Raw genomic sequence first — 10,794 nt, 5'->3', positions numbered from 1 at the left:
GGATGAAAAACAGCCTGTTTTTTGCAGACGCAAATCGGTCACGCTCGTGTGAATAGTGCCTAAAAGGGGTTTTCTGGGGCTTTAATATTAATCGCCTTCATTAAACACAGATGCAGGCAGCCAACATGTTATATTTGATATCTATTTTTCCCTGCTTTACACTACAGATTGTGTTATCAGATTGTCTGGTGTGTATAAGCACACGTTTACCAGGAAGTCATTGTATGTTGACATATTCCCTTTTACAAGAAGAGAATGATTGTAAACTACAAGCAACTAAATCACAAGTGAGAAAAAGGGAGATTATCTAGTAAGTGCCGCACATATACTGAGCCGGCAGAGCCGTAGGGCGGGGAACCGGCTGTTATCAAATGTACTTCACGAAGATACATGATGGAGATAAAAAGAAATCAATAAAGTCTATTGCAAAATTAATTCTCCTTTTCCAATTTGATGATAAAATCTATTTTCATTTAAAAAATTCCCACACTTTAGGCATATTAACACTTGCTTCTAAGCACAATCTGACAAGTGCCTTGTATTTTCTTTGAAGGTTAAATTATTTGTATGTCTTTAAATGTTTGTCCATCCTGTGTTGTCGTAGACAATGTAAGATGAGATCAGCAGAGGCGTGCTGTGCCTCTGATGTAAAGGATAAGGCAGAAATCTGCTCTAACTGCTGTGCAGCTGGGAGTGGATGATCACAAAACTAACTCTGCTTCCTTGACTGTCACAGATGCTGGTCTCCTGCTCTGTCACCTGGGCTCACTTCTAGCTGGAAGCTGATACCACAGTGCTGGATTCTGTACTAGAGGTAAGAGAGAGACCAGACCACCCTCAATATATAAATATGAAATTTTTGACATTTATGACATGAAAGAGTTAGATACTGATTGACTTTTCTTCTAGGTTCTGTGCTTGTATCCTCAAGTTGTTAAACAAGTAAGTGCTTCTTTCCTTCTACTTCTTCACTAACACTTCACATCTATTATATATTTTTGCATAGTTCCTTCCTTGGGTTTTGATACAATATTTAAGGCAATTTAAGCTTAACATAAATTTTTAACTTCACATATTCGTTTTGACAACATTTTATGTATTTTGTGTGGGTTTTGCTTGTTATATTGATACAATGCAATGTTACAAAACTATTATCACTTATATGCTTTCTATAAAATTCATGAAATGGCAATTATGCGCAGTATGTTATACAATCTAAGTGCGATATTTTAAAATAAATATCTATGTATCTCCCCAACTATCTATCTATCTATCTATCTATCTATCTATCTATCTATCTATCTATCTATCTATCTATCTATCTATCTATCTATCTATCTATCTATCTATCTATCTATCTATCTTCTGTCTATGTCAAAAAGAAGAGGCAGCACTCCACATGATATTTAAAAGTGAAAATTTGATTTTAATCACCCATACATGGATGCAATGTTTCAGCCCCTAACATGGTCCTTTCGCAAGCATTTCTCAAGGCCCATGTTGAGGGCTGAAACGTTGCATCCATGTATGGGTGATTAAAATAAATTTTTCACTTTTAAATATCATGTGGAGTGCTGCCTCTTCTTTTTGACATACAAATTTGGGTCCGGAGGCTTGGCACCCACCTTAATACTTTTCATTGTACTGCTCTTCTTAAGCAATGTTACAAAACTTGTGATAAACTTATACGCATTCTATAAAATTAATGAAATGACAATTATGCCCAGTATGTTATACAATCTGAGTGCTATATTTTAAAATAAATATCTATGTATCTCCCCAACTATCTATCTATCTATCTATCTATCTATCTATCTATCTATCTATCTATCTATCTATCTATCATCTATCTATCTATCTATCTATCTAAAATCTATTTATTCATCCTCCTATCTAATTTGTGGTTTCACATGGGACCAATTGTAAGCTTTTTGAGTTATTCTAGTGATGAAGCTCCAAATTATATATATATATATATATATATATATATATATATATATATAGTAAGTCTGTTTTATGCGAAGTGTTCACTGAATGAAAAGTCATATATGCATCAGTGATAACTTGATAAATACTTTTACAGCAATGAAAAATAATGCAATGAGAGGTGTGCTACAATAATTCTTACCCCTCTGCTTCACCTTAATTTTACAAATCAATGTATTCGAAGGTTTAGGATGAAATATTGATATGTTTACAAGTACTATAATGGAACTCTAAATAGTGATATATTTCAATTACTCAGCTATTAGGCTATTTTAGTAAAATATTTATTAATTTATTTTTAAAGAGGATCCATTAATGTTTTTTTGTAAATACTTGCATTTCCCATAAAATAAAATTCTGGAAGATCTACAGTATTCTTAGGACTCTGTGATGTTCCTCTGTTATTCCTCCTGAAAATGTATGAATAAATGGGCTACCCTGCATTACCATTCCCCTTGTCAAAGGGGTGTGTCCTAATACAGTCTCACACTGTCACAATGACTGGACAGTGTCAGAGTGTGTAGGGACACACCCCTTTGACCAGGGAAAAGGTTGCACCCAGATCTAAATTTATTCATATATTTCCAAGAAGAATAACACAGATGGGTACTTCATGGGTAATTCAAGTATTCACTAAAACAGTCATGTTAGAAGAGCTGACAGGTCCCCTTCAAGACCTGTAGGCACTAATTACTAAATACTACTGGATGAATGACCAAAAGAGCTCTAAATCTTCAGTCCACAGTTTATGAAAGTGCAGCATATAAGACGAGTTGCTAAAATCATTAACAAATATGTAAGTAAATGTTTCTGGAGATTCCTAGAACTGGAGACATGTGAAATTAAGTAGTGATCATAGGAGCAGACAATATTCTGGACTTTATGTTATTGAAGAATACTTCAGCCTCTCCACAACCTGAAATGCCTGCTTACACATAACAATGCACAGCAAGCATAGATAATAGACACTTGAGGCTGAATCTTGCTTTACATTTCCATCTTTATGTGCAATACAGTACATGCTCTTATCTCTCTTAATGAAATAACTGGATACAAAGATTATTATCTGGTCACTATTGAAACAGAAAATGTGCAGCATTCCTCCATCTACAATGTTTCTCGTTTGTCTTTTGACATAAATAGAAAACATCTGTTACAACACGGTTGCTAAGTTAAGTTTCCCTTTAAATAAACATTGTAACACATTGGAGATGACATACTCAGTGATTCTAGATTCACATGAAAAAGCAGCCACACAGCACAGCGTTACCTGTCCTCAACTTGGGAGATTATATCTGTACTGAAGAGGAAAATGCAAACATATATAAGTCATAGATAAAGTTAATTCACCTCTTCCATTACCAAAAATGCCATTCCATGATGTGAATAATTATTTGGGAGTCTTCTTTTTAGGAATCCCTAGTGAATCACATTTTGCATGTTCTGTTTGCTAGGCAGTGGGCCAACAAAGTTTTAGACTCTACAGTTAGCCGGAAATACTGTTCAGTCTCTGCACTTCTGTGGGACCAGCAATGCCACTCTCTATTCACCTGAAGTGTTTTTGGCGTTTATTGATCAAAAAATACATGGCCGGCTGCAGGTTTATGTGGGCTCTTGGGCAGAGGCGTAGCTAGGTTCTCCAGCACCCGGGGCAAATATTCAGTTTGGCGCCCCCCCCCCCAACCTCTTTCCCGACATCTCCTTCCCCCTCGCCGTGTTTGTTTTCTCTACCAATCGACGTGTCATTTCTTTTTATGTAACGCGAGCATAAAATTATTTGTACATTTCACAAGCAATATGGTTCTATATACAACACCAGAACCAAGCTCGGTACATATATACAGCCCCAGTACAAATACAGCTCAATTTAGTGCAACCCCTGCCGTATAGGTGTGTACGGCGTAAAACTACAGCTCCCAGCATAGCCCGAACAATGGTAAGGATATGCTGGGAGATGCCGTTTCACAAAAAATAAATCCTATCATAATCATACCACCCATCATCTCGCTGCAGATCATACAGTGACTACAGTGCTGATTAGAGGCAGAATGAACATTTACATTAAGTGACTCACCGGTGACGTCTCAGATTCTAGTTCTTTTTCTCCATTTGGTCCAGACCTCTATGATGACTTCTCCCGGTCCATTTCTGCAGTTTGCCGCTCACATGTCTTCGGCTTCTCACTTTTCCAACATTTCTGCACCTATAAATAAATATAAAGTTATCATTATACCACACACTACGCCCCTAAATATAATAGCGCCAAACACTGCACCTCTAATCATAATAGCACCATACACCGTGTCCCACACACACACTGTGCTCCCTGTAGATAGTGCCTGCCATAGAGCCCCTGTAGATAGTGCCCCCATATAGACCACCCCTGTATATAGTGTCCCACAAATAACTCCCCCTATAGTGCTCTACAGATAGCCCACCCCTGTATATAGCCCGCTGTAGATATAGCCCACCCCTGTATATAGAGCTCTACAGATAGCCCAACCATGTATGTAGCCCCCCTGTAGATATAGCCCACCCCTGTATATAGTGCTCCACATATAGTCCACCCCTGTATATAGCCCCCCCCCCCCTTGTACATATAGTCCACTCCTGTATATAGTGCTCCACTAGATAGTCCACCCCTGTATATAGTGCTCCACAGATAGCCCACCCCTGTATATACTATATACAAGGGTGGGCTATCTGTGGAGCACTATATACAGGGGTGGACTATATGTACAAGGGGGCTATATACAGGGTGGGCTTTCTGTGGAGCACTATAGGGGGGAGCTATTTGTGGGATACTATATACAGGGGTGGGCTATATCTACAGGGGGTCTATATACAGGGGTGGGCTATATCTACAGGGGGACTATATACAGGGGTGGGCTATCTACAGGGGGACCATATCTACAGGGCTGGGCTATATCTACAGGGCTGGGCTATATCTACAGGGCTGGGCTATATCTACAGGGCTGGGCTATATCTATAGGGCTGGGCTATATCTACAGGGCTGGGTTATATCTACAGGGCTGGGCTATATCTACAGGGCTGGGCTATATCTACAGGGCTGGGCTATATCTACAGGGCTGGGTTATATCTACAGGGCTGGGCTATATCTACAGGGCTGGGCTATATCTACAGGGCTGGGATACACACAGGGGGGCTATATCTACAGGGCTGGGCTATATCTACAGGGCTGGGATACACACAGGCGGGCTATATATACAGGGGTGGGCTATACACAGGGGGGCTATATCTACAGGGGTGGGCTATATACAGGGGGAATATATCTACAGGGGGAATATATCTACAGGGGGAATATATCTACAGGGCTGGGCTATATCTACAGTGCTGGGCTATATACAGGGCGACTATATCTACAGGGGGGGCTATCTATGGAGCACCATATACAGGGGTGGGCTATATCTACAGGGGGCTATATACTATATAGCCCACCCCTGTATATGGTGCTCTATAGATAGCCCACCCCAGTATATAGCCGCCCCCTGTAGATATAGTCCCCCTGTATATAGCCCCCCTGTAGATATAGTCCCCCTGTAGATATAGTCCCCCTGTATATAGCCCAGCAGATATAATCCCCCTGTATATAGCCCAGCCCTGTAGATATAGTCCCCCTGTATATAGCCCAGCCCTGTAGATATAGTCCCCCTGTATATAGCCCAGCCCTGTAGATATAGCCCCCCTGTAGATAGACACCCCCCATAGATAAAGTCCCCCGTGTAGACAAAGTCCCCCCCGCAGATACAGCCACACACTTCTATTACAATTAAAAAAAAATAAAAAAAAATATTCAAACTCACCTTATTCCCACTCCCACGCCGTCCGGCAGCCATGGAGACCTGCGCAGGTCTCCAGGAGGTTGAACACAGCGTCTATGAAAGGCGCTGATTGGCTGGGCAGGATGACTTCCCTGTCAGTCAGTCAGCGCCTTTCATCGACGGAAGCGTCAAAGGTACCAGTCGCTTCATTCGTGGAAAGGCGCTGAATGGCCGGGCACAGAACGTGCCCGGTCATTCATTGCTTCTAATTGTACCTGTGTCCTTGCGACACAGGTACAATTATAGTGCAGGAGGAGGGGGCGCTGGCGCCCCCCTCTGAACTGCGCCCAGGGCACATGCCCCGCTTGCCCCCCCCTAGCTACGCCCCTGCTCTTGGGTAAAAGTCACAGAAGGTGCCTTGTCTAGCCAACCCTCATCTTGAAAAGCTTCTCCCCCCCCCCCCTCTGGCAGTCGGCAGTTGGTGAAAGGTTCATAAAATAATATGTATTTTTTCCTGTAAAAGGAAATTGAAATAAAGATTTATATGAGGAAAAAAATAAAATAAAGAAAAGTATAGATTATGTTTATGCAGATTGTCATGATCTCCCCTAGATCCTTGTTCTTGGCATCTGCACAGATTTGCCTAGTGATGGCTCCAGCCCTAAAACATAACACCAGCACTTCCGCTCCCATCACCCATGTGAGGAAGAAGGCCGTCACTACTCAGTGGTGCAGTAATGGTGAAATATTGGTAAACGTTTATTCATTTTTAATATAAAATTTTAAAGGAAGGAAAGGGAAAAGACTGTTGAGGGATTCCCTGGGTTCTTTTCCAACTACATGTGGTCACTTTGTTGCATCTGTTATTAAAATACAAAATCAGCCTTCAATTAATCTCCAAATCCCAACATTAATTTCTATTATTAACCCATTAGGGAGAACATTACTTTATAAAATATTATATACTTGAATAAGCATATTATAATGAGTAATATCCACATAATGACAACATTTTCTTGTGATTGATCAATAATCAAATATTATATATTTCATTGATTATTCTGTACAGTAGCCCATTATTTCTAGGTCTGGTCAAGCATTAGCCTCTTTTTTCATAAAGAGTTTGTGAAAGATGGAAGTATTCCAAAATAAACTGAGCTTCTATATTAATGACGAGTGGGTGTATAACAAATTAGAGCGTGGAATGCTGATTTTAACATGCCTGCCTGCAAATATGTGTGAAAGCGGAAACCAGAGAATCAATTCACATACACATGTCCACATATAATACGAGTGACATTTTTATGTCATGGACAAGATAAAATGTTGAAATTAAACCCCAAGTTGCACAGTGAATACAATAGTTTAAAAGGTTTCTGTCCGGCTCCCGTCTGGATGTAGATTACACAGAGCTTTTATGAAGTGACTGCTTGAGAATGTTTCCTACATGATGATACAGAGAACACATTGTTTATTTAATTTGAAATATTTCTGTCTGTGGTAATAAACAAAATAAAATAAATGACCCGATAATTCACATTCCAAAATATATTCTAATCAAGATAAGTCACAGGAAAACAGGATATTAATTATTTATTCCTGGCGAAAATGTTTTATCAACAGAAATGAACTAAGCGCAGCACAATTTGTTAAATATTTTTGAGAAAATCAGGAATTCCAGAATTACCTTTGGTCTGTTGACTAGTCTTCTAGAATACAATAAGTAGAGAGTACTCTGGATGCTGTATTGACATCTTGCCAACTTATTTGGCACATTTTATGCAATATTTTATAGCATATTTGTTCTTAAAGTGTATATTCTCAGTGGATGCTAAGGTTAGGCCTCAATGATGAGATTACATCCGAAAGTCGCTGTGAAATCATGGCATTACCACAAAGTTACCTTGCAAAGGCACTTAAAATAACACAATGAATAATAATTGACAAATGCACTACTGCACAAATGCGTCAGAAGTCAGATGAAGACTTCAGAATGTATCTGATGTTTATACAAATATTTTGCAACAATTTTTTCTCTCGGCTTCCTTAACAGTAAACCCTGAAAGTAGTGTAATTTGATTAACTCGATTTACTTACTTTATTTAATTCGCCTGTGACCTCCCATTGAAATGAATGGGAGGCAGAAAAACCTGCGGCGCTCGTTTCTGATCGTTTTTTGCTGCGTTTTTTTTCATGCGGTCCTTGCATCAGCTTCAATGGACACAGACAAAAAACGCTGCAAAAAAACATGGAAAAATATGTGCAGGCAGTTCAAAATCTGCCTCAAAATTCCTGAAGGAAAGTGTGAACAAGGCCTTACTTGGACATATGGGCTCCTGACTACAGTACCATCTGTACTGCTCCGATGGCGCCAAGGCATCCAGCAAGAGGTTGAAAAAGAGGTGGCTGTGAATGTGCATGACTCACTTATCTACATCAAAGTCTACAGGAGCTACAGAAGCTGCAGAGCAAGTAAATATTTACATGCACAGATCAGAAAGGAAGAATGAGAGGATATAGTAAGTTGACATGGCCAAGTTCACTGTAGCATTTGTCTTTACACATATTTTTTTAGAAAAAACAAAACAATAAAAACAGTGAAATTAAGCGTCCCCCATCAAAGTAATTGTATTTTACACTGCATAGCGCAAACACCATGGTTAATGTATTGTACATTAAATGATGTCCAAACATGGTGTTAACATTTCAGTTTTGGCAGTGAACAAGTGCAAATGACATCTGCTAGGAAAACTTTGGCTAGCTCTAAAACTTCCTAAGACTTTTAATATATCATAAAAAGTTTAAAAATGTTTCACAAGTTCTTTACCACAATGTAGCAACTTACATTACTTATTTTGCTGAAGTTGTTCTGTAGCACATGATCTTGAGTTCTACGGATAGTGTGATATCAAGCAGAGCTCAAAGGTAATTCTGTCGTCTTCTGGCACTGTTCAGGATAAACAAAAGCCTTAGGCTAGGTTCACACTGAGTTTTTTGACGAGTTTTTTGACGTGGAAACCATGCCGCAAAACTCGGCAAAAACGGCCCGAAAATGCCTCCCATTAGATAGTTACATAGTTACATAGTTAGTACGGCTGAAAAAAGACACATGTCCATCAAGTTCAACCAAGGGACGGGAAAAGGGAAGGAAAAATTTCTACACATAGGAGCTAATACTTTTTTGTTCTAGGAAATGATCTAACCCTTTTTTAAAGCATCTACTGTCCCTGCTGTGACCAGCTCCTGCGGTAGGCTATTCCATAGATTCACAGTTCTTACAGTAAAGAAGCCTTGTCGCCTCTGCAGCTTGAACCTTTTTTTCTCCAGACGGAGGGAGTGCCCCCTTGTTTTTTGAGGGGGTTTTACAAGGAACAGGATTTCACCATATTTTTTGTGTGTGCCATTAATATATTTATATAAGTTAATCATGTCCCCCCTTAGTCGTCTTTTTTCAAGGCTAAATAGGTTTCAATGGGAGGCGGAGGCGTCTTTTTCCCGTGAGTGGAAAAACCGACTCGCGGGAGAAAGAAGGGACATGCCCTATCTTCGGGCGTTTAAGCCTCTGACCTCCCATTGACATCAATGGGAGGCAGAGAAAGCGTATTTTGCGGTGTTTTATGCCCACGGTGCTCAATGGCCGTGGACGAAAAACGCAGTGAAAATCGGCGTGCAGGGAGAGGAAAATCTGCCTCAAACTTCTAAACGTAATTTTGAGGCAGAATTTCCGACTGCAAAAAAACTCAGTGTGAACATAGCCTTAGTTTCCAAAATAATGAACTGCACATTTTAGAATTAGGGACCCAAAACACAAATAATAACATCCCACTAGGAGTTCTCTTGCAAGAACGCTCAAACTTTACCGAGAAAAGAAAACAAATTGCCGACATGGGAAAAATGTAATGCAACTTATATGATGGCTATCAGTGCCACACAGCATGTTCATGTAATTGTATTAAACATAAATATTATACATCCACAAAACCAATTAAATACCATAATAGAAACATGAATCCGCCATTCTACCTTAACAGTGTCAGGACCTGAGAGCTGTACCATGAGACATAAAACAGCAAATAGATAATGGCGAGTAATAGCAAGCTCTGGCCCCATAATGTATTTACGGAAGCGATTAGCGAAAGTTTGATTTTCACTCTAATGAAAGATACATTTTGAGTGGCAATTATCCTGTGATCTGGTGTATGTGACTATACTCGGAGCATAGAAACACATTACTCATTTTATAATATACGGTTTAAGGACTTATTTATTATTACCCCTGTATTTTTATTAGTCAAGCGATAAATATTTTCTTAGTATTGATTTAAATATCACTTTAATGTTATTAGGTCTAGTTTAATGTACGGAATAACATATCCATTATTGTACAATATGAGTATTGTTACATTTTACTAATTATTGTTAGAGCCACATAAATAGGTTAAAGGTTATGTAAATGTTTGAAAGTGTTTATATATATATATATATATATATATATATATATATATATATATATATATATATAGGTAGAAATAAGCAGCACTCTGCGACAGATTCCAACACGGCAATGGGTGCAAGCAGGTAATCCAGATCCAGCTGTTGACTGAATAAATCACATACTTTTTGGAACCTTCGGAGTGCTGTGGGATTTCTTTTGTTTATATATATATATATATATATATATATATATATTTATATATATATATATATATATATATAAATGTGTATTAGTGTGTGTTACTAAACTTTGTAATTACATTTTATTAAAAATTATTTTTACTTTTTAGGATACAGCTTCTTCATATGCTGAATACAAAGCAGCTGTATCTTACGCTGACACCTTTTTACTAGTTTTACAAAGAAAAAACTATTTGTTAATAAAAATGTTTTCATATTCTGAGAGCCATAACTTTTTTACATTTTTCCATCATTTGAGTGAGGCTTATTGTTTGTGGGACGAGCTGTAGTTTTTATTGGTACCATTTTTTTATACTAATGTATCGCAATGTATTGCTATTTTTACAGGCTC

The 10,794-nt window shown here is 38.6% G+C and overlaps 1 protein-coding gene across 1 annotated transcript in view; it reads left to right on the top strand.

The window, feature by feature from the left end:
- Positions 1-707: 707 nt before the first annotated feature.
- AGTR1 (angiotensin II receptor type 1) overlaps positions 708-10,794 on the top strand; it is an 80,136-nt gene continuing 70,049 nt past the window's right edge. The window contains exons 1-2 of the mRNA XM_075863990.1: positions 708-814; positions 910-942. The gene's annotated coding sequence lies outside the window, so the exon portion shown is untranslated. The remainder of the gene's footprint in view (positions 815-909; positions 943-10,794) is intronic.

This window comes from Rhinoderma darwinii, chromosome 4 (assembly GCF_050947455.1).
Source record: "Rhinoderma darwinii isolate aRhiDar2 chromosome 4, aRhiDar2.hap1, whole genome shotgun sequence".
NCBI lineage: Eukaryota > Metazoa > Chordata > Amphibia > Anura > Rhinodermatidae > Rhinoderma > Rhinoderma darwinii.
The sequence above is the reverse complement of the archived record's forward strand: the minus strand, read 5'-3'. Positions and strand labels throughout refer to the sequence as shown.